Source organism: Rousettus aegyptiacus, unplaced genomic scaffold (assembly GCF_014176215.1).
Source record: "Rousettus aegyptiacus isolate mRouAeg1 unplaced genomic scaffold, mRouAeg1.p scaffold_m13_p_5, whole genome shotgun sequence".
Lineage (NCBI taxonomy): Eukaryota > Metazoa > Chordata > Mammalia > Chiroptera > Pteropodidae > Rousettus > Rousettus aegyptiacus.
The window spans coordinates 34,302,324-34,327,313 of NW_023416308.1; the positions used below are offsets into that span (position 1 = coordinate 34,302,324).

At 35.6% G+C, this 24,990-nt stretch overlaps 1 protein-coding gene and 1 pseudogene across 2 annotated transcripts in view; both read left to right on the forward strand.

The window, feature by feature from the left end:
• The first annotated feature begins 5,258 nt into the window (after positions 1–5,258).
• The window catches only part of TTC36 (tetratricopeptide repeat domain 36), a 146,436-nt gene continuing 126,704 nt past the window's right edge, over positions 5,259–24,990 (forward strand). For both annotated transcript variants that reach the window (XM_036220616.1, XM_036220621.1), the window contains exon 1: positions 5,259–5,591. The gene's annotated coding sequence lies outside the window, so the exon portion shown is untranslated. The remainder of the gene's footprint in view (positions 5,592–24,990) is intronic.
• LOC118603550 lies at positions 13,196–13,314 on the forward strand (annotated as a pseudogene).

The following is a 24,990-nucleotide window of genomic DNA, read 5'->3' on the forward strand; positions in this document are numbered from 1 at the left end:
GAGCACCGGGCCAAAGGGCAGGTAGAGGCACAAATGCCCCCCGCCCTCCACCCACTCTCGCTGAAGGTGCTGACAAAAAACTCGGTCAGTAGAGTCCAGTCACTAGACCGTAGTTTGTGAAGCAGAGTCTGGGGTGAGAAAAGACTTGGGCGAGGAAGGGGAACAACTCAGAGCCAGTGCAACCACTGCCTGGTCTCAGTCAGACTTGAGTCCAGGCTCTCAGGTCAATGGTTAGTGAGACCCTGGTGCCTATAGACTTCAGTCATTAAGCCACCAAAACCCAGTCTAGCAGATTGTTTTTCCGGGTAATTAATGTTAACTGCTCATCCCAGTTTGGTCAGTTGAAGATGAAGCTAGTTCTTTGAGCAACTGTCAGGTAGGCAGTTGGTTGGACTGTCCTGGGTTCTGAGCAGTTGGGAGTCAAGCAGACTATTGGTTGCTCAGAGTGGTCACCTGACCACCAGGAAGTCTCACTGCAAAGGAGCTGGTAGAACCATGTGCTGTGGTGCGGGGGCGGGGCATGTGAGGGGGAGGTGGACACATGTTTGGATCCCCTAGTCCATCCAGTGTGTCTTCATTTGAAGGAAAGGCATTGTATTTTAGGTCAAGTTTTGAAACTTAAAGCCAGGAACAAACATCACCTGTGTACTCATTAAATTTGAAATGGTCATGAAAAAAAAAAAAGAAAAGAAAAAAGAAACATAGAGCCAGGATTTGGATTTGAGACATTCTCTTGGGCCAGGCACCTCCTCGGGGCACCAGCTACATCCCCGGAGCAACCTTGAAACAGGAGGATGTAGGAAAGGGAGTGAGGAGAGCCCTTGGTTTGGGCGTCCAGGACATGATCTCATGTTCAGGTGTTCAGGGATCTCTGTCCCCAGGGAACCATCTTTATCCCCTGCCTCAGATCCATCACACATCACTGTGACTGATACTGAGTGAGGGCCTAATGCCCGACACGCATAGAAGCCAATACTATAGCAGCAGCTTCTGAGAAAAGAAAAGGCTTTTATTGCTAAATTAAACCACAAGGAGACAGGAGGAAAGGCTAAATCTATCTTCCCACAGAGGGTTTTGGGCTACATTTGAAGGAAGAAGCAGAGGAAGTTGTGCCTATTCTATAGAATTACATTGTTTCAACATGAGAGCCTAGCGCCCAGGTACTTGGGAATCACCTTTCATGCATCACATGTTTGAATTGGGGGTAGGGTGTGGTTAGTATGTAGTCCTAGGTGGATTTTGAACTGGCAACACTGAAAGGTTATTCTAGGGTGAATTTCTTCTCTAGTATGCATGTCTGTCCAACTGCAAATTTGAGGGCTTGCTCTGCTATCTCTGAAAAACAACTTAGTATCTCGATAGAAACAGGAGAAGGCCATTTGGATTGGTTCTGCGGTTACAACACAACTCTGGGTAAGTCACTTAATCGAAGTGTCCCGAACCACAAAATGAGTCACGACCCCCACTCTGCCCACCCCACAGGGCTGACGTCAGCATCACAAGAAATAACAGATTCTCTCCACTATAAAAAATTGAGAAATGAAGCCTCCAACTATTATTGTTGAAGGGTTTATGTTTTCAATTCTATCAGTTTGCTTTGCGTATTTTGGAGGTCTCTTGTTAACTGGAAAATGTTTATAATTATCTCCTTGAAGAATGGACCTTTAGTCACTATGAAATGACTGTATATGTCTCTATAATAAAATTGTCATAAAGTTTGTCTTAACAATGCCAGCCTAGTTCTCCTTTGGTTGATATTTGCTTGGCATATATTTTTCTATCCTTTTACTTTCGACTTTTTCGTGTCTTGAATTTAAAAGGTTGACTCGTAGATAACATATAGATCATTGTTTTTAATCACTCTACCAATATCTGCCTCTTAATTGGTATGTATAATCCATTTACATTTAATTACTAATCAAGTAGCACTGAAATCTGTCATTTCATCATTTTGTCTATATATTTTAACTTTTTATTGTAAAATTTGTCCATTACTGTTTTTTACTGTTATTTTCTAGTGTACAACTTAACTCCCATTTTGTTTCTTTTGTTACATATTCTGCAGTATGTTCTTACTACTTTCCCTGGAGGTTACAATTAACATTTTAATTTATAACATGCTAATTTGGATTAATACCAGATTAATTTCAATAGCATTTTTGCCATTATTGTCATACAAATTACATCTTCATATACTGTGTTCTCATTGACATGTATTTATCATATTTATATCGTGTAATGTTCTTTTAAATCAGAGAGAAATGTTATTTATATTTTTATATTTATACTCTATACATTTTATGCACTTATTTATATTTATACTTACCTCTGTAACTTTATTTCTTCATGTAGATTTTAAGTTACTCCACCATCTTCTCATTTCAGCCTGAAGGACTCCACTTAACATTTCTTCTCAGGCTGGGGATAGCAATGAATTCTCCCAGATTATCTTTATCTGAGAATGTCTTAATGTCACCTCCATCATCAAAGGACATTTTTGCTCGGTAGAGAAGTGTTGGTTGGCAATTTTTATCTGTTAGCATTTTTGTCATTCCACTGCCTTCTGGCCTCCATGGTTTCTGATGAAAATCAGCCATTAAACTCATTGAGGAGCCTTCGTACATGACTAGTCACTTCCCTCTTACTGCGTTCATGATTCTCTTACTACTTGCCCTTGGCCATTTTATTTTCATGTGAGTGGATCCTACTTGGTGTTCATGGAAATTCTTGAATATTTCGATTAAAGGTTTTTCATACAATATGGTAAGATTTTGGCTATTGTTACTTCACATATTCTCTTTGTCTTTTTCCCCAACATTTGTCTTTCTGGGGCTTGCTTTATGCATATGATAGTATGCTTGACAGTATTACTCAGGTCTCTGAGGCTATTTTCCTCCCCCACTCTTATTTCAATTTACTGTTTATCAGACTGCATCTCAGTTCACCTAGCCTCAAATTTTCTAATTCTATATTCCTCCTGCTCACATGTTGTTCAGCCCTGTTGTGGATTCGTTTTCCCCAAAATACAATAAGCTCTAACCATTACCTATGTCGGTGTCCTTATTTGGAAATATAGTCTTTACAGATATAATCAAGTTAAGATGAGGTCATACAGGATTAAAATAGGCCCTACTTCAGTGACTCAATATCCTTATAAGATCAGAACGTTTGGACATACAGAGGAGAAGGCCCTCTGGTGACAGAGGCATAGGTTGGAGTGATAGCAGCTATAAGCCAAGCATTTCCAGAAGATACCAAAAGCTAGAAAACAGTCACAAAGGTACACTTAATTCCTTCAGCAATAACTTCTGACTATGCGTTTGAATGTTGTCTGCCAGGGAAGTTCATTAGAGGCTGTGCGACCAGGTACTCTCTGCTTAGCACGTACTAGAATTCGAGAATTCCAGAAGGAAAGAGATTCAGCAGAAACATAGAGTTTGCAAAAACAGTTTAGGCACAGCAAGGCACTCTTATCAGAGAATAGTGGGGACCCTCCAGATTCTGAGTTCCCAGATATCAGCCAAGGGCCAATCTAGCAGGCAGGCCTTTCTAAGGAAAGCTGTCTAAGTCTCGCTATGTCAACTCTTAGTTCTAATATTTCATCCAGCTTTCTGAGCTATATTCAGTAGGAAGTTTCATATATATTAGATATATGTTATTTATTCATTAAGAGTCAGGAAGTTCATTTTTTTTTTATTATATATTGTATCGCTACTTAGGCCAAATCCATTCCTCAAAGACCTTTAATTAGTCCTCCCATTTCTTAATCAGTAATGTGAAACTTAGGCACTGCGATATATTATAGAAATTTTACAAGCCTTTGGGACATTAAAACTTTCTCCTATAAATATGAAACCCAGCTTCCTTCACCTAATTTATAAAGCACTAAGAGGCTGATAAAACCAGATAATGCCCTAGTCACAATATTTCCATTTCTCTTAGAAAAGTAACAATGTTTTTTGTAATCAGATTAAGAAGCCTAAGATCAGCATATCTTTTAAAAGTAACGAGATCAAATTAAATGATTTTAACATGTATACCTTTATTGAATTTTAAATTGACAAATTTAGAAGTTTTCATTATATAGTGTTATGAATAAGTATTTATATTGCATTTATAAAAAATATTCAGAAAGATATTAATAAATACTTTAAATTTATTCCTTCTAAATAAGTTTTGTAGATCCCTAGAAATGTATTATCATAAATCAAATTCTAACTTCAGAAAAGAACATCTTGCCTTAATTTGTTTTTAGTTATGGATCCATCTCCTGTATTATATTTATTATTATTGGCAGTACTGCTAGTCAAATGTTATCTGGATTATAATATATTTTTAAATGACTTGTTTTAATTTTATTTCTTATAAGACTGATTCAGATTACAAAGCTAAGTTAATTTGCTTATAATCAAAACAGTTATATTGTTTTTAAACATACCTTTTCTTGTATATTTGAAGCTAATCTACTCTCCTCCCTCTCCCCAAAACACTAATCTGTTTAGAAGTATAAGAAGACAAAGTTTCACATATTGTTTCCTGAGTCTATCTAAAGATGGGTTAAGTGGAGAAGAAAAAATGTGTCTGCTTTCAGGAAAAACATAACACTTACATTTAAACAGCTTATTCAAGACCGTCTTTTGATTGTGGTACAGCTGACACAATTAACACCACACTTGGAACATGCACAAGAGAGTGAATGAAATCGATATGTTAAGATAGCTCTTGATTTCCCTCATTTCGGAAAAGTGACAAAACATTTCAATGTTCTTAGACTGCCAACTTTTAAATCACAAGCCTGTCCTTATTTACAGCCGCACCAAAAATATGTTCAATTCCCACTCCAGTACAAAGAATAAACAATACTGTAATAGTGTAAAAATGCATTTCAATAACATCTTCCTTGTTCACATCTCCCCTTTTTATTCTGGCTGTTACTACTTTGGAAAATATGTTGTTATGGTTATTGGTATCAATTCTTCAGTAAGTCAGCCCCAAGGACAGGGCAGAGTGATATAGCCAGGTTCCAGCTGCCTCAGAGAAAAATAGCTCCAAGGCTCCCAAGAAGAAAAATAAAACAATATTGCCGCTGGAGTACGATAACATAGCTGTCCACCAGAAACCGTATTTCTTTGTGTTAGACGCTAACAGCTAACTTTTCCTTTTGTAATCTGCTTGCTTGCTTGATCAAGGCCAACCAGGATGTAGTTTCAGGCTTTATAAGCTGCCTCCTCTGGAGGCTCGGGGCTGACTCTCTAGTGGGGAGGGTCAGTCGCCAGCCAGCTAATAAAGGCTCGTAATTAATCTCAATTGGCTCCGTGGGTCTTAGATTTGAACGCACCACAACATTTGAAGGCCCCAGCGAGATTTCCGTGGGGTCGGGGAGATCTCCTAAGACTTCTAAGACCCATGACCCTGACCACTTTGGGCGAGGACCTGCCCCGTCCAGGGGACGGCCGCTGGGAGACGTTCCTCAGCCCCAGACGCCTGGCGGACTCGCCCAGGAGGGCAGGTGGACAATTCCGATTCTCTAGTGGGGAGAATCAGTCAATTCTGTAATAACTGGGCACAAGCCATCTGGAGCAGCTTCACCGGTGAGTCAAACTGCACTACAAGTATCCAGGTTTCTGGGTATCTGGTTGGTTGGTTGGTTGGGCCCTATGAACTAGTGGAAAGCTGGACGTGGCATAACTTCCCTAGTCTGGTCAGGACTGAGACGTCAGATCCTGACCCTCGTTGGTTGGTTTTGTCCTGTTTGAGCTGGCAACTGTCTTGTGTTGGTCCGTCATCTCTGTCTCTTTGGTGTCTGTTTTTAAAATTGTGGTCTCTCTGAATGTCATATGTTTTTATCCTTCTTCCTATCCTCATAGGCCTATTAATCCTTCTTTCCTCTTTCGGCTTAGCTGCCGCTGCCCCGTGGGACTGGTCCCCAGGGGAACACGTGGCTCTTGTTCTAACTTATTTAACTTTTACAGGTATCATATTTTCTTTAACTGCTGTTCTGACTGCCATGAGTCAAGCTTCTTCCAGACCCACTCCTCTGCAGTGTCTCAGTAATTTCAAAGACTTCAGGCGGCAGGCCCAAGGTTATGGGTCCCGCATCACCCCCTTCGATCTCCAGAGGTTCTGCCAGTTAGATTAGCCCACATTTGGAACAGGATGGCCATGAGAGGGGCCACTCAACTGTAAACAACCTTTCAGATAAAAAAAACTGAGGTACAAGAAGTTTAAATAATTCACCCAGTGATAGAAGTAAGTTTGTTTTTAATACTGAAAATACAAGAGTTAAAAAAGCTAATAGGGGACTGTTAGGCTAATCCTTCTTTATATTTTAGATTAGAGCAGGGAAGAGCAGTAGGAAAATAGTTGTGTAAGTAGAGATTGGAAACGGGGATGTCGTTGAGGGATAGTGGAGAGATGGATGTGTATTTGTTGGAGGTTTGAGTCTGGAGAGTAACTGAACATGAATTTGATTAGAAGGTTCACAGAGTGTAGAGTCTCCTTTCTAACTGGTCCTTTGGTTTGGGTTGGAGTTTATTTTTATGGGAAGGTGGATTTATAAAAGAGCTCTGCTTTGGTTGGTTTAGAAAGAAATAAGCTCTTATAGATAAATTAAGTCTTCCTAAGATTGTACTATGAAAAAATATATGCCTTTAAAATTATAAAATTGGTATATTCATAAATTTGCTAAACTATTGAATGCTGATATATAAAACACTTTACAATTGCCTACTTCATTGTTTTCTCTAGAAATTAAGGATACTAAGAGTTATGAATTCTAGTATATATAAATGAATTACTAGGAATAATACAAATAAATGTGTTTTGAGATATAAAAGATGTGTTTTTAAGAAAAAGGAGGGTAATTTTATCCTAAAATAGTTTCAGGTTATTTAAAGGTCGTTCGAGGCACAAAAGAAGGAATAAAGTATAGAGATTTATTTTGAAGAGAATCGAAGGAAAGGTGTTTGTCTTAAAGGTAGTTATTTCTGAGTGAGTGAAAAGAGGCAAACTGAAAGAATGAGAAAAGCCATAGAAGGTTTGTAAAGAGAAATCCTGACAGGAAAATAAAGGACAAGAACATAAGTGAACATATGAAGTTGTAAAGAAAAAGAGAAAGAGAAAATCTTGTTTTATATAGTCAAGTCGGCTAAAATTAAATATATTTATCATAAGGTTTTAAAATAAACTTTAATATCAACAGTGTACTGACACAAAACTGGAGTTTAGATTATTGGTCTGTTCCTAATAAGAGATTGTAAAAGATTTTTCTTTATCTGTGAACAATACACTTAGGAAACAAAGATTCTATATCTTATCAAAATAATTTATTGTGCTTTATAGTCTTTATTTAAAAAACTGAGTCTTCTTAATACTATATAGTAGTATTTACCTTTGAAATCTTTTATTATCACTTTGGTTAAATAATTAAGTATTGTTTCATAGTAACCTGTGATCCTATTTAATCAAGTGATCAAGCCTTGTGACAAATTTCCCAACATAAAATCTAAATTGGATCTTTTGTTTTATCTCAAAATAACTTTAAGACTTCCCAGAGGGCACCTGGAAAATCTCAAAGGTTTTGTTTTGTCACTTTGTAAAATGTTAAGCTAATTCAGTCTATTTTATATATTAAATTATATAAGAAGCATTGTCAAGTAATAAATGATGCTTAACCTTCTTTAGGTTACATTTTTATAAATACATGTTACTAATATAAGTGTTTTTGGAAATTGTATAAAGTTCCTAGAAATTTGTCTATATCTTTCAGTCATAATTTCAGTTGTTATAAATAATTGTATGTCATGAATATCAAGAATAGACCTAACTATTCAGAAACAAAGGGCTTATAAAGAAGCAAAGCGCATGGCTCTGATTTGGGCCATGACAATAAAACTATTATAATAATTAGATAGCTATGATTTGAGTGATTACATGGTCTGATATTAAAATTGGAATTTCAGATAACAGGAAAGACCTGTATAACTAGAAACATAAAAACATTTCTTTCTCAAAAAAAACCACAGGGACTAATCTCTCCTTTAGAGACTATTTTCTTCACTCATCAGCCCACCAGGATGACTGCCAGCAGCTCTTGCAGGTTTTATTCACTTCAGAAGAAAGGGAGCAGATCCTGCGGGAGAGCTCTAAGGCTGTGTTAGAGTCAAATGGACAGACCCAGCTCTTATTCAATATGTCCTCCCGTACACCCATCCTCCTTGGGACCCCAACACCGAACAAGGTAAGGAGGCTCTTGACCGGTATCGCCAGCTTCTGATAAAACCTTGCTTTTGTCAGTCAGTTGGCCCCAGATATTAGGAAAAAGTAACAAAAGATAGGAAGGTTTAAAGACAAAAATTTGACTGATCTAGTTGAGGTAGCTCTGCACATCTTCAACAACCAGGATTAAGTTAATATCACCCACCTAAATTAAGAAAATGACTAAAGTCCTACTTAACAACAATAAGCCCCACATTCAGTTCCTGAAAACTGCTGCTCTCAACCCAGCCACCCTGCTACCAGATGACGACCCCAAGCAGCCCATACACGACTGCCTTGAGGTCCTAGAGAACATACCTGCCTCAGACCAGACCTGACTGATGTCCCATGGCCACAACCGGATGACCGATGGGAGCAGGTTTGTCTCAGAGAGAATCAGGTATGTTAGCGCCTCAGTAGTTACCGGAGGGACTGTCATCTAGACACAAGCCCTAAGCCACAGAACCTCAGCTCAGCGGACTGAACTAGTAACAGTGATTCAAGCTCTGCGGTGGGGTGAAAACAAGACTGTGAACACTTACACAGGTAGCAAAGAGGCTGCCAGAAAACCAGTGGGGCCAATTGACATTCTGCTGGCCCTACCGCCCAGAGTGCTAACAGACACCCCTACCTACACTTCAGGAGAAGTTAAACTATGCAACAAGCTAAGAGGCAAAGAGTAATCTACTGGGAGGGTTAGGCTCCCGGACGGCCGCATTGTAGTACCTGAGGCCTTGAGCCGAGACCTTATAACCCAGGTTCACCAGAGAACTCACTTGAGAAGAACCAAGTTAATTGTACTGTTCAAAAGAGACTATTATATTCTGGGACTGCAACAAATGGACAAGCAGGTATCGACCCAGTGCCACATCTGCACACAAGTGAATCCAGGGCCCTTCAAGATAGTACAACAAGGGACAAGACTTCGTGGACAAGTGCCGGGAGAACATTGGGAATTAGATTTTACAAAAATAAGCCCTGGAACTTCTAGATTTAAGTATTTACTTGTGTTCATTGATACCTTGTCAGGGTGGACTAAAGCCTTCCCCACCAAGCAGGAGACAGCTCAAGGCAGTAGCAAAGAAATTAGTCTCAGAAATAGTGCCTCGATTTGGCCTGCCCATAACACTGGGGTCTGACAATAACCCCAGAGTTCATCGCCCAGACCAGTCGATCTTTAGCCAGGGTTCTAAAAATTAATTAAAAGTTACAGTGCATTTACAGGCCTCAGAGCTCAAGACAGGTAGAGAGGATAAATAAGACCCTGAAAGAAACTTTAACCAAGTTCAAATTAGAAACTGGCGAAAACTGGGTAAGCCTCCTTCCCTCCTCACTGTTAAGGGCACGATGCACCCTCTACTGTAAAGAGATCACACCTTATAAAATCATGTTTGAAAGACCTCTTGTTTGTTTTGATATATTCAGAATCTGTAAAATGAACTAAGAATCTTATATATTAATTCATATGTGTAAAACTAATGTGTTCATAAAGCATAGATCTTGCTTTAATTGTATGGCTTTAGGTAAAACCTGCTGTTCTTATACTAACCATTCAGGCATTTTTAGAGGCTTTAGTTAGACAAAGGCTCAGGGACAGAGAAGAACAACGCCGGAGGACAGGATTTTGGTATGAGAGCATGTTGAACTGATCCCTGTGGTTGACTACTTTGCTTTCCTCCATTACAGAACCCCTAATATAAGCATTTCTAGAGTTATTATTTGGACTTTGTATAATTAATTAGTTAACTGCCTATGTCAAAAGGCGAGTACAGGCAGTAAAACTCATGGTCCTCAGAGCAAACTGCCAGCCACTCAGGGTTGAAGATTCAATGATTTGAATTCTCTTAGAAAACCAGCAGGGAATGTAACAGTGTAAAAATGCATTTCAATAACATCTTCCTTGTTCACATCTCCCCTTTTTATTCTGGCCATTACGACTTTGGAAAATATGTTGTTATGGTTATTGGTATCAATTCTTCAGTAAGTCAGCGCCAAGGACAGAGCAGAGAGTGATATCTCCAGGCACCAGCTGCCTCAGAGAAAATAGCTCCAAGGCTCCCAAAAAGTAAAATAAAACAATATTGCCACTGGAGTACAGATAACATAGCTGTCCACCAGAAACCGTATTTCTTTGTGCTGGACGCTAACAGCTAACTTTTCCTTTTGTAATCTGCTTGCTTGCTTGATCAAGGCCAACCAGGAGGTAGTTTCAGGCTTTATAAGCTGCCTCCTCTGGAGGCTCGGGGCTGACTCTCTAGTGGGGCGGGTCAGTCGCCAGCCAGCTAATAAAGGCTCGTAATTAATCTCAATTGGCTCCGTGGGTCTTAGATTTGAACGCGCCACAACAATACTTCATGTATACAGGTTATTTTTTATACAAAATACTAAATGCAAATCTTCATTTAATTTTTTTATGTACTTTAAAATTAAAATATTTTACAAGAAAGTGGGTATCATTTATCAAGCAGAATTTACATGTCCATAGACGTAATCTTCATGTAACTAACATATAACCTTTACAATTAGTACAATAGCATTCCTAGGAGTGCAAAGTGAGCATGATTAATCACAAAGTCATTGTAACACATTTGAAATGTAAATTGCAAGACAAAATCCTCACTGTCAATTCTCCTGTCTGGAAATCAGAAGTCTCATCTTAAGTCAGTGATATTATTGAAAATGGTGTGTACCATTCTCAATCTTCTCTACACTCAATCAAGAATGATTAGAATTTAAAACTCTGCACCTAGGAAAATAAGTGAGATGTAGAGCATCAAAAGGGAAAAAACAATTACAATTTGAGGTCTTCAACATCCCATCAGGCTTTCTTCTGTAGGTCAAAGGTAAAAGAGCCGTTTTGACAAGGAATGATGTAATTCCTGGTGAATATTCTGGCCCACAGAGTAAGCCAATTTATGGCCATAGTGATAAGGAGCAGGAACTCCGATGACATTCTTTAGTTTAAAGAGAACAAAAAAAAAATTTTAACTTCATATCTACTTTCCCTGAATTTAAATTTTCAGAGATATGAATTTGAAGGTTCAAAAAGTATAGGTTCAATTTTGACCAATTTTATAGAGCTAAAGGAAAATCAGTATCAAAAAATACTTACTAGCAAATTATAATACATGTGGCATAGTCTGTAAGGTAGACACTATACTGTATCTGGGCTCAAGAGAACTGTGCCATGGATAACGTTATAATGAGTGGGAGTGACAGTATCGTCTTTCACAGACTGACTCACAATAAAGAAATCATACCTAGAAAATAAAGCATGTGGGTATCAGCTTATTTTAGAAGAAAAAGAATGTAGCAAACTAGTATTTAAAGTGACATTAATTTACAGAAACTCATTCTATAGGCAAGAGTTTCCTATACATTTAAAAGATTGGCCACCTGTTGAGCGATGCTTCAATATAGCCAGTCTACAAAAGACAGTGAAATCATTGACACGAGTAATAACTCCTATGACATTTAGACTTAAAAGCATATGCGCTGGTGCCTAGAGGCAGAAATATAAAACTGGTGCATTGATATGGTCATAAGTAATTCGATTCAAAGATCCAGGGATGGACATTTCCCACCTTTTCCTAAGAATCACCTGAATATATTCAAACTCCTTAAATGATATAACTGAAAGGTTAATCAATTTATTGTAAATATTGAGTTTATTTTTATGTGTGTCATCTTTTATTGTGCTTTATGTTTATCATACTTTTCATTTGCTTTTTTTTCTTTCCTCCTTTCCTGCCTTCTACTAGATCGATCCATGTTTCTGTCTTTAGTTTTACTCCATTTTCCCTATCTATTGGTATTAATGTCTTGTTTTATTTCCCCCTGTGATTTTAAGAAATTTTCTCACTTGCATAATTGACCTGACAAGTTCAAAGTTAACCAAAAATCCCACCATTCTTCCTAACAACTAAAGAATCCTAGAATGATAAGTATATATGTAGTATACTTTAAAGATTCTATGATGAGAAAATGACTGAAGATTAAAAAAAGCACACACCCTATAATCCAATGTACTTATTCATATAATTTTTAACATTCCTTAGGTCGATAGTTCCTTTTTCCTCCAAATCATGCAAACCTTAAAAAATTCTGTTACCATTTGAATAAAAGGGAATTTTTAAAATAAATAAAGGTGGCTTACCATTACCTCTTGGTCAACTCTATGTCAATAACTATCTGTAGAGAAAGGATAATAAGATTTAAAATTGCATTTCAATCTGATTTTATATCATGTTCTGTAGAATACTGTAATTATCCTACACTACCCATAGAGCTTTGGAAAAAGTTATATTGCACAATGATCACACATTAATAGTGTTTTGGGGGAATAAAAGCCAAAATTGGTGGCCATGTTTATGGGAAATCAGGAAAAGAGAGGACAGCAAATTCAGGAGATAAAATAGTGCCTGTTAATTAAAACTCAAGTTGGGATGAAGGAATTTAGAAAGTAAAATGATGGAAAAAAGAAAGCCCTTTATATGACTCTCATCTCCTTTCTGGAAGGCCTTAGAAATATGGAGTTCACAGGATTTGGGGATAGGAAAAAACTTGAGTTATTTGATGTTAAAAAGTTAAACCGATGAGTCGGGTGACCTGGGAAGAACTGAATCACTCCTGTTTGTTTTTTTTTTTTTGTCTTCATTTGTTACTCTTACATGGATTTGAAGATACAAAACCCCCAAATTGCATCTCCGAGAGCAATGACAACTTGAAAGAAACATAAAGAAATATATGGTGAATAAACTAAATTGTGACAATTTATTTTCTGTAGTAAGATGTTGAATTATTTTTCTTTTGAGAAAGAAAAGAAAAAACCCTAATCCTTTATCTTTAATTATGTGATCACTTTAGCATTTCTAAGATAACTTTAATATTATTTACTAATTACCAGTTTTCTAATCTCCACTCAAGATTTAGATATTGTGTCAATGACCATGACACCCTGAACAAACCCAATCCCATCTGATCTCAGAAGCTAAGCAGGATTGGGCCTGGTTAGTACTTGGATGGGAGACCACCTAGGAAGACCAGGTGCTGTAGGCGTCAAAAATAAAAAATAACGGATTGCAAGCTGACAAGGTCCTTGCAATCTTTGAGGTCAACCAAGGGTTGCCTCATCTAAAAGAAAAAAGAAAAAGATTTAGGTATTATGCAATTTAACATAACTAGTTTGCTAGCTTGTTTGTTTTTTATATATTCAGCATTGTTAAATCCTTGAATCAATATCAATATGCTTGATTTTCACTTAACAAGTTTTATTTATATAAAGTAGTGGAACTTGTTTGAGTTTTATTTTTGCTTTTCTTTTACTTATAGTCTGTTTTGATAAAATTGTCTCATTGAGAAAAAGTTGAAGTTAATACATAAAAAATATAGCTGTGCTATTATTTGGGAACCATTGTGGACATTGAAGAGGTGCACCTACTTTGTTACATATTTTATCACTATCTGAGGCGGCCAATAATGTGTTAAACCTGGTCACTAATGTTTTATTTGGGAAGCTTCAAAATACAAATAAAATCATTTTCGATTTCAGAAAAAAAATCTTTTAGAAATGATAAAATTTCACTGCAGAAATAAACTTTCTAATTTCTTTTTTCAGATTATTTGGCAAAAAGTTAATAAAATGTTATAAAAATTATAAAGACCAATTTTGTTAAGGATAGTGAAGCTGTAGAAACAATCTAGTGGACAACTTTTTAGTTAGTAATTTAAACAGTACTGAAATTTTTTTCAAAAAAAAAAGGAACCAAGTCAGGTGTGTTCCATGCACAAAACAGAGTCATCCTTTGTAGTTTTCCTTTTTGTGTGTGTTATATGAAGGGCAATAAAAGAAGTTATAAGAGGAAGTATAATTCTACTGAAATTGTCACATCGGGAAGACAAACAGTAAGCTGTGGGATCTGCCTGTGCCTGTGCCCTTGGAAGGGGATGTTTCCAAGTAAGTGTGAAAGCTTGCACTTTCCAGGCTCTCTCAGAAAATAGTCCTCTTAGTTAAGGATCTGAAGGAAGCCCCTGATTATATCTTGAATATGTTTAATGTAAACTTTCCTTTTGCTATTGTTGCTTGGCATTAGGTTTAGTATGAACATGTTCAGGGTGCACTACAGTTAAGAGCTGATGAAAGTCAAAAGTAAATAGTGTTTTGTTTCCATAGCCCTTTATTTCATCAATTTCCAATCTTTACTGAACCTCATTTACAATGCCTTCCTGGGCTTATATGTGCATGTAAACACACACACACACACACACACACACACACACGCACACACACACACAAGCACACAGAGTCTCCTTTTTGTATTTTATGAGATAACTGTGTAACCACATTGTAACCACACACAAATTTCATTTCTTTAATGTAGACCCAAGCCCCCAACTCCCTGAGTTTCCATGATGACTAATTATTTTCCCTATATAAGTTGTACTCCCACAACACCCTGGGGACCAGGCTGTTGAGAGCATTAGCATGTCTGTGTCTCCGGGACTTGCAACTCCCGGAAATACATCCTTACTTTCTTTGCGGCAAACCTGCACATACCTTTCCTTTGACTTTCACAAATGCAGATGAACCCTGTTTGTTCCAGTAACAAATGTTGAACGCCAACTGTATAGAATAAAACCTACCTTTAAACTTTGCAAGCACATTCAGGTAGATGGTCCCTGGTTTCAGCATCAGAGTGTCAGGACTGAGAAGTACCTGCTGAATTCATCAAAAGGAAATTATATTGTTTTAATAATTTGCTTCTTTATGTAAACACAAACACACACACACACACATGCACATGTGCATGTTGAGACTAGTGGGCTTGCCGGGGACAAAGATGGTCTGTGCTCCGAGCTTCATTAATAAATCTCTACCCAAAAGGAGAGTGGGGCACTCTGGTAGGTACGGGAACTCATGAGTCACTAGGTGGCCCCCTAACCAACATGAGTGGGCTTTAAAGAACGAGCAGGCAGCTGTTTTGGGATGGAGTCTCTGTAAATGTCAATTATGACCAGATGGTCTAATGTGTCATTTTAACATGTTATTTCTTTATTGATTTTCTGTTCGGATGATCTGTCCATATCCTACAGTGGGGTATTCAGGTCCCCTACTATGATAGTGTTTTGGTCTGTTTCTCCCTTTAGTTCTGTTACTAATTGCTTTGTATGCTGAACAAGAATCTTAATATTTTGACCCTGTTCACTTTTTCACCCTGATCTTCTGTCACTACCACCCCCTCCTGTATGCCTTCTTCCCAGCACTGTGCTACAGTTACACTAAATTTCCCAAATTTAGTAAGTTTCTATTCTTTTGCAGACTTTCCCACAAGCTCATCTTCCAGCCTGGAAAACCCTAGTGTACCCTCTTCCTTTGCCTTGCTCACCCTATCTCCCCTTCAGGAGTAATTTGTCCAGAACCTCTGGAAGTCTTTCCAGGACAGAAAGACAAGGGAAGATGACCTTCAGATATATATATGCTCACAGCATTCTGTGCCTACTCTATTGTGGTACAGATCCCATTGTACTGAAATTTCTTTACCCCTTAAATGTATACTCTCATTCTATTTATTTAATTATTTTTTAAAAATTAAGGAAACTCATATTCAGGAAAAATTTTTAGTTCAATGCAAGGGATTATGTTGTATAAGAAAGAAATATATTTATCCAACTTGGATTTTCAAAAATGATAAGAGAATAACTTGAGAATTTATAGAGTATATAAGGGGTTTCTCTTGCTTTCTTTTGCCTTTCCTTGAAAATACATTTGCTTTATTGAACAATGAGGCTTTCTCCATGTTTACATTCTATTTACTTTTCTTTTTCTAGCATACGTTTATTACCTATTTCTAACCCTATTTGTTTTCTGCTAATGCTTCAGATGTCAGCTGAAGGAAAATTCCCATTCAACCCACTGTGCGAAGTTTAGATATTCTTTTTTTCTTTTTTAAATGTATTTCTCATAGTGTAGCAGACAGGGTTCTGACATGAGTAATGAGAGCAATTTTTACCACCTGCTTTTGTAATTATCTGATTATTTGTTTACCCTGTGAAGAAAGGCACCATGTGTATCTTATTCTTTATTATACTTTCAGTGGAATATCTGACACTCAGCAAAGGCTCACTAAGTATTTGTGGAATAATTGCTTGCTGTAGGAATTTATATTTTAAGTTATAAACAGAAAGTATTTTAGAAGAAAAAGAGCCACTCAGAAAATTACCACTTCTCTCTCCTAGAATGATTTTCGTAATTTTCTTTCACAACACTTTTCTTTTTCATCCTCCCTTAAAGCCCAATGATGGGAAATAAAGATTTATTTATTTTTGTCTAGATTGTTGTGTGTATTCAGGAGGCAGAGGAGGAAAGTAGGAGTTGGGCAAACTCCTAGAAGCAAAGTAGGAATTTCAGCTCCGTCATTTGCTAATTACATCATTCTGAAAAAGTTACTTACATTTCAAGATATCAGTTCCTCATCTCTAAAATAAGAAAAATAATAGTATCTACTAAAAGGATTTTTGTGAAGATTGTTAACCATTTGTTTGGGATTCAAGATTTGCCATTTCATAGCAGTGTTAGTTTATTTTCATCTCAGATTAATAATTCGCAAAATATGAGGTTTGGCTGGATAATGTCAAGTGTTCCATTCATTTTAAAATTTTTGTGACAACTGTGTGTCAATTTATTGATTTATACACTAATATGGTTGAACCGATTAATGATTCACAACTTGAATATGTGTCAAAATCATTCAAGCAACATTTAAAATTATCTTCTGGTTTTATCTCAGACCTACTCAGTCAGAATACATGTGTGAGCAGGGCTCAGAATATGCACTTTTAAAATTCATTTCAAGTGATTACAATATTGTTGTTTGTTTAACTGGTGATTTAAAACTTTTCGCTCTTAACATTTTGTGATTCTGAAACCATCTCTGGACAGGGGAATATGTAAGCCCTTATTAATTTTACTAAGAGGGAGATTTTATGATGTCAGAAAAGTTGATTAAACATATTAGGAAGGAAAGAGAGATCAGTAATGTTCAGCACTGTGAAGGGGTCAGGTGAGGAAGGCACTGGATTATGTGCTTTGTACTGGGAATCTGCAAACTTAGCAAAAGAAGTTTATGAATATGGTAGAAGCAGAAACCTAATTGCAATTGATAAAGGAATGAAAGAGAAGAAGGAAGTAGAAAATCATTTCAAATGTATTAGGATAATAGCCATATAGGTGGGAAAACATAGAAAGCCTAGAAATAATCTCATGTACATGTGAGTATTTAAAACACAGTAAAGGTAGTATTTCAGCCAGTAAGGAAATGGTCAATTTTTAATAACTACTATTAAAGCAATGTATTTGTTATTTATAAAAAATAAAGCTAGATATTTACCTTAACCACATACCAAAATAAATTCCATGTATATTAAAGAATTAAATATGAATTTTTTAATTATAAAAGAACCAAAGAATATATATGTGAATATGTATCTAATATCAGGGTGAAGGCAAAAGAAACCATACAAAAAAATCTTTTCTTTAACCAGTCATGAAAACTTCTGTAAGTATAATAATAACAAATAAAAAGTATTAACTTTTGCCTCTTGCTGTATAGTGAACTAGATATTGTGGTAGGCCCCATTACTACCAAATAACTAGATTCTGCATAAAATATAATATATATTGCTTCGTTATGCAAACAGGATATATGGAGAATACCCAAGGAAACAAACAGAAAGGCAGGAAAGAAGAAAAGAAGGGAGGAAGGAAGACAAACTTTAAAAAATAAGTTACTGAGATGGGAGGAATAGTCTGTGAATATACACACAGGGGATTATATGAGAGTATGGAATGGTATTATTCAATCAGACCAGCAACTAAGTCAGGGACATAAATCTGGTTCTCCTAAATTAAACCTGGGAAACTAGAAGAAGCAGTTCTAGAGTGGTAATACTTCTGGGTTTTTTTTGAAACTAACTAACTAACAAATGTAAATATTCATTGAAGGGAAGCATCATTAGCATCCCCAATTTCAACTCCTAGGTTATCCAAAGCATAAATATAAACCAAATATAATTTTATAATTAAAAATCATTAAATTCACAATGGGGAGAAAAAAGAGAACAGCCTCTAGAGAGTCATCAGAAACAATGAATAAAAGACATAAACCCTCACAGATTTTAGATATAACTTTAGATATGTAATTATAAATAATGTGTGAGATAATAAAGAACTAGCAGTCATAGAAATAAGCAAGCAAAAAGAGATTATGCAAAAATTTAAAAGAGAGCTTTTAGAACTTTTAGAAATATAATTGCTACAATAACAATAAACTCAGTTCAGCTTAGACACAGATTTGAAGAAGGATCTGAAGAAATTACTTAAAGTGCAGCACAGAAATGTTAGAAGATGCAAAAGGCTAAAGATTATAGAACACGAAACAAGCAAGTGTCATAAATGTCTAATTGGAGTCCTAGAAGGAAAAGTAGAAAATAGAATAGAAATAATTTGAAGGGATGAATGTTGAGTATTTTCTAAGACCAATGAAGGCATGAATCTGCAGACACAGAATAGTTAGGCTGGGCAAAGTTAAGAAGAGGAAGGTAAAAATGAGAAGTCCAAAATCAAAGGAGAGAGGGACAAATCACACAGGGATACAGGAAGCACAACATATAGGGAGTAGGACAAATAAAAACAAACCCATTCCCAGACACAATATGACACTGTGAAAAAAAAAAAAGAGAAAGAAAGAAAAAAAAAGAAAAGAATCCAACTGGATAAAGAGGTAAGACGAATCACCTTGAAAGGAAGGACAAACCGACAAGGACCTCTAACAACAGTAAACCAGAAGACAGTGAAAGCAGTGAATCCATCTATTCACCCATGTGACAAATATTTATTACTATTCCTTACAGTGTTCCAGGCACTAAAAATATACCAAGAAGTAATATAAACGAAAATCCCTACCTGCATGAACTTTTACCATGAATAAAATAAGTCAATTTATTGTACAATAGAAGACAGTTAAAATGAAAAAATTAATCAGAGAAGTGTATAGGGAATTCTGGGAATGAATCTTTAAATTATGTGGTTGGAGAAGTTTCACTAAGTGTTATTTGAGTGAAAATTTGTAGATGGTGAGGATTTAAGCCAAGTAGCTATCTGGAGAAGAATATTTTACAAAAATGAGTTGGCTTGTGCAAATGTCCTGAGGTGGGAAGGTACTTAAGCAACTGAGGAACGACAACAAAAAGAATAATGCATCTTTCCTAATAGCAAAAATCTGTAAATATAACATGCTCACCAGCAGGAGATAGTCCTATACATTGTGGCATATTTCTACACTAGAATATTATTCAGCAGTAAAAATTAATGAGCTACAGAAACATGCAACAAGATGTGTGAATTTTCAAAACAATATTGATCGAAAAAGTAAGTGCTGAAGATATTATAAAATAACGATAGTGATGATGACGAGTATGGCAACAAATGCTTATATAGCCCTTACTATATGTCGGGTATCACATTAACTTATTTACTTCTCACAATTTATGTATGTGGTAGGTACCATTATTATCTTCCTTTAACAAGTGAGAAAAGTGTGGAACAGAGAGCTGCACTAACATGAATGATTAGAAAACTAGGAAGGTATGCTCTCAAATTTGAACCCAGGCTATCTGGCCACAAAGCCCCTGATCAATACTACTTTGCTACCTTGACAATTTTATAAAGCATGAAAGAAAATATATACTTTCATGGCTTAAACAAATAAAACATAAAACTATTAAAAATATAAGGATATTTTAAACACAAAATTTTGTGTAGTGGCGACCACCTCTGGACAGAGCAGAGGGATAAGAGAGGGTAAAAGAATCCAACATTTATTAGTATTTGTTAAGATTTTAGTTCTTTATATTGATTTTAGTCTCAAGAGTTTTATTTCATTACTATATAACTTACATTTATCTTATGTATAGGCATTTAAAATGTCGAATATTAAAAAATAATAATAAAACAAGTTTAAACTTAGAATAATATTGCTAAACATGAGCCAACATGAGCCAACAATAAACATTCTTTAAAAGTCTTACAAATCGGTAAGAAAGAGATCAATGTTCTCAGTATATAAATAAGCAATCATAAGAATAGGCAATTGTTTAAGACAAAAATACAAATGACTAACAAATATATGAAAAACATTCAATCCTAGTACTAACAAAAAAATGTGAGTTAAAACAACACTGAGATACCATTTTCTTCTATCAAATTGGCAAAGATCTGAAAAATAATTGCATCTAGTGTCAGCTGAGATCATAAGAAAAGTCATTCTTATACCCTGGTGGTAGGAATAAACCATAATTTATTTGGATGACAGTTGCATTTTTAAAAATCTAAGCACATTATTTCCTTTGACACAGCAATATCAAGACGCTCCACCAAGGAGATAACCGGAGATGCACATAGAGTGTCACTTACCAGACTTAGGGAGACTTGGTAGAATGTCACCCTAAAAGCACTCTAAGTGTGTCGCCCAGACTGGGGTCCAGCACTTCATTTGTGTAGAACTTCCAATGGCCAGAAACACAAAGCACAACTGTGTGCTCATGAAATTCACTTCAAACCAACTGATTTTTTTTTATTAATAGACATTTTAATATCTATCTACATAGGACTTATATTTTAACCAGCCTTCTTTTCCTATTGTGGAAGTTTTTTTTTTAATTTTTCATGGGTCTTAGGATATAGTAACCATTTCATTTTGGGGGAAATATGTTATCAAGGGGAAAAATAAAGGAAGACATTTTTAATTTAATATTATTTGATAGCTGAAAATTTTATCTCTTTTCCTCCCAATATTTCCTAGGACTTTTAAGGGTACAGTTGCAAAATAAATGAAATATAATTAACTTGCAAGCAAATACATTGACTATTTTTTCTTTTATTCTTAATTATTATAACAATTAAATCTAAAATGTATGAAAGAGATGGTGATGTTAGTTTGAGTTATGTTCTGGAACATTAAAACATTTTTAAATTAAAAAATTACAAGCTAAGCAGGGTCGGGTCTGGTTAGTACTTAGGAAAACCAGGTGCTATAGACATAAAAAAAAAATTACAACACATGTGGGTGTTCATCTCAGTGTTTTTTTAATTGTTAAAAATAAGAAACATTATAAGTGCTCAATAGGCAATTGATTGAACATTGTGGTAGAAGCATTCAGTTAGATACTGCGTAGACTTCATGATTTATGTTGTAAAAAATATTATAATGAAAAAACGTTTTTATGTATATAGTACATTTTTTAACATGCACAAATATAATTTTTTCAAAATGTATATTATATATCTATATAAAAGTATGTATATGCACATATTAATGTACATATACACACATATACATATGTGCATTTTTTAAATCTACAGCTTTACAGGAGTCTAAAAATACTGAGAATAATTTTTACAGCTTATAGTATTTTTATATTTTCTACAATGGTCATATATTAGTTTTAAAAATAGGAAAAATTTTAAAAGATAATGCAAATTAAATTTACTATAAGATAATAAAGGAGAAAATTTATATGACTTTGGGTTTGTAGATGATTTTTTTACATAAAATATAAAAGGCACAATCTTTAAAAGAAAAAATTGATATATTAAACCTCATTAATATTAAAAACTTCTCTCTGTGAAAGGGACTCTTAAGAGAATGAGAAGATGAGCCACAGACTGGGAGGAGATATTTGCAAAAGATATATCTGATTAAGGACTGTTATCCAAAATATACAAAAAAAAATAATAAAACTTAACAATAAGAAAAAGAACAACTTGATTTAAAGAAAAGAAAAAAGGGGTGGGATGATCCAAATAGACACCTCACCAGTTGGCAAATAAGCATATGAAAATATACTAAACATACATTAGGGAATTGAGAATTAAAACAAGAAGACACACATCTATTAGAACAGCTAAAATCCAAAACACTGACAACACCAAATGCTGACAAGGGTAGAGAGCAACAAAAACTCTCATAGTTGGTGTGAATACAAAATGGTATAGTCGCGTTAAAAAACAATTTGGTGGTTTCATACAAAATTGAATGACTCGTACCATATGATCCATCAACTGTGCTCCCTGGCATTTACCTAAAGAAATGAAACACTTATATCCACACAAGAACATCTGTACATAGATGTTTGTAGCAACTTTATTTATAGTTGTCAAAACTTGGAAGAAACCCAGATGTCCTTCAATGAATGAATGGATAAACTGTGATACATCCAAACAATGGAATATTATTCAGCATTACAAATAAATGAGCTCTCGTATCATTAAAAGACGTGGAGGAACCTTAAATACTGAGTGAAAGAAGCTAATCTGAAAAGGCTGTATACTGTATGATTTCAAATATATGGCACTTTAGAACGGGCAAACTATAGAGACAGGAAAAACATCAGCAGTTGCCAGGGTTTGAGAGGAGAAGGAGATAAATAGGTGGAACACAGGTGATTTTTAGGACAATGAAGCTACTTTGTATGATACTGCAATGGTAGAGTCACATCATTATATACTTGTCAAAGACCATAGAATTATAACACATAATTACTCTAATGCAATTATAAATTTGGGGTGATAATGATGTGTCTGTTTTGATTCATCTACTATAACAAATACACCATGCTAGTGTAGTATGTTGATAGTGGAGGAGGCTCTGCATCTGTAGAGGAGGGGATGTCTGGGTTCACAGTTGAGCTCTACTTTCTACACAACTTTGCCATGAACCCAAAACTGCTCTTAAAAAAAAAATCTATTTAAAAAAATACAACAACAAAATAAAATGCTAGAGGAGAAAGAAAGACACTGGGCAGATCTTTCTTTGTTTCTTTTGGGCAGATCATAAAAGATGAACAAGAAGTAGAGCTATATGAAAGTTCTTTTGAATGACTATAATTGAGCATATTTATGAGCCAAGAGGAAGTAGCCTGCAGCAAAGGCCAAACTGAACCTAGAAAGTGAGGGGAGGCAAGGGAAGTCAGAGCCTGAAGGCTGGATTACCTTTGGACAGGAGGAGGACATTCTTCTTACCACTTTCAGTACCTCCAGAATCTTTTTCTACATCAAAGTAAGAGAAAATTGTCATCTGCTAATAATGGTAATAAAGGTGGAAACCCAGGAGAAAGGGGAAGGTTTAAAATAATTCATAGTAGGTGCTGAAGCTGAGCAAGGGTTAGAAGGAATACTTAGCTGAGGTCAGAGGCTTCCTGAGCACTGAGTTGTAATGCTCAGCAGTTGGGATGAGTGACTGGAAAACTTAGAGGTGCAGTCAGCTTCACTTTTGTTGCATGAAAATAGCAGAATGAAAAGGAACAAGGAGCTTTTAGAGGAAAGGAAGACAGAAGCAAGAAGCCTGTATCCAGGACTGCAACTCTGCCAAACTTGGGTCTCATTCACATACTAATAATATGTATAACTCAGTGACAGTTCATTTTGGACATTTTTTCTTGAAATGATACTTAGTTTTTCTAAATCATTATACTTATATAATTCTACATGTTTGTGCAATTTTGCTTGTCAGTATATGTGTCCTAATTCATTGATATATTTAATAAATGTTGTTTACATTAAATCAATTTTGTACAATTTGACTTACTTTATTTAATCATGAGTTTGAAATGCCTGTGACTCTCTCTGTCTCTGTCTCTGTCTCTGTCTCTGTCTCTCTCTCGCTCTCGCTCTCGCTCTCTCTCACGCATGCGCGTGCGTGCTGTCTTTGGCATTTTTCTAACAGTTCATGCTTAGAAATTAAGTTTTCAAGGAGATCCTCTATTTTGTTAAATAAATTATTATTATCGAAGATTTGTTTTTGCTAAGAATAAAAATCCAAGAGTAGATAAGCAGCATGCCGTAAAATAAAATGCACGGCTATTACACATTTCCTCAAACATTTCAGGTATAAATATTACGGTGTATAACCTAGAACGAACTCAATGCCCAATAGACATCAGTGCACATAAGCAATACTGCAGCACAAATTTACAGCTCTCATTGTATTTGTTAAGTGGTATTTTTGTGTAACAGTACTTTAGTACTGTGTTTCAGAGGAATACTTACCCTCGATGTATATTCATTCTAAAACTTAACATGATAATCTCATTTTTAAAAGAGAACCTTTACAAATTAATGAGAATAGAGAACTGGAAAAAGGGGTCCAAGAACCAGGAAGGGTAGGAAAAGGGTATTTTATATCATGAAAGGAGTTCTGAATGAATGAAACTCAAAGTCTAGATGGACTACTTATTAGCCATGTGAACCTGGCAAGTCATTTTATTTGTCGGAGTCATGTTATTAGCATCAAATAAAGTCCTGTAGCATGGCAGCTATATTTCTCTATAAAAAAATAAGTTGATATTCACTTTACTTCACTAGTCTCTCATGATCCAGAACTGAATGAGAGTTTTCATATGTCTGGTGTACTGAAAAAAATATATATTGGGCCTTCAAATTGAGAGATCTTAAAATTATGCTCATCATAAGAGTACTCCAGACTTAAGCCTCCTGAATACAGAAGAGTCTAGTATTCATCTCCTTAGTATTCACCCCATCTCAGTTGGTATCCATTTTAAGGGAGCAAAAGGGTTGGAAATAAAGGGGGAATTCAGGACAGAAAATAAATTCAAAAGAGATTCTCATTAGGAAGTAGAAAATGAAAGTAGTTCTTACAATCATTTCATTTAAACATTAAA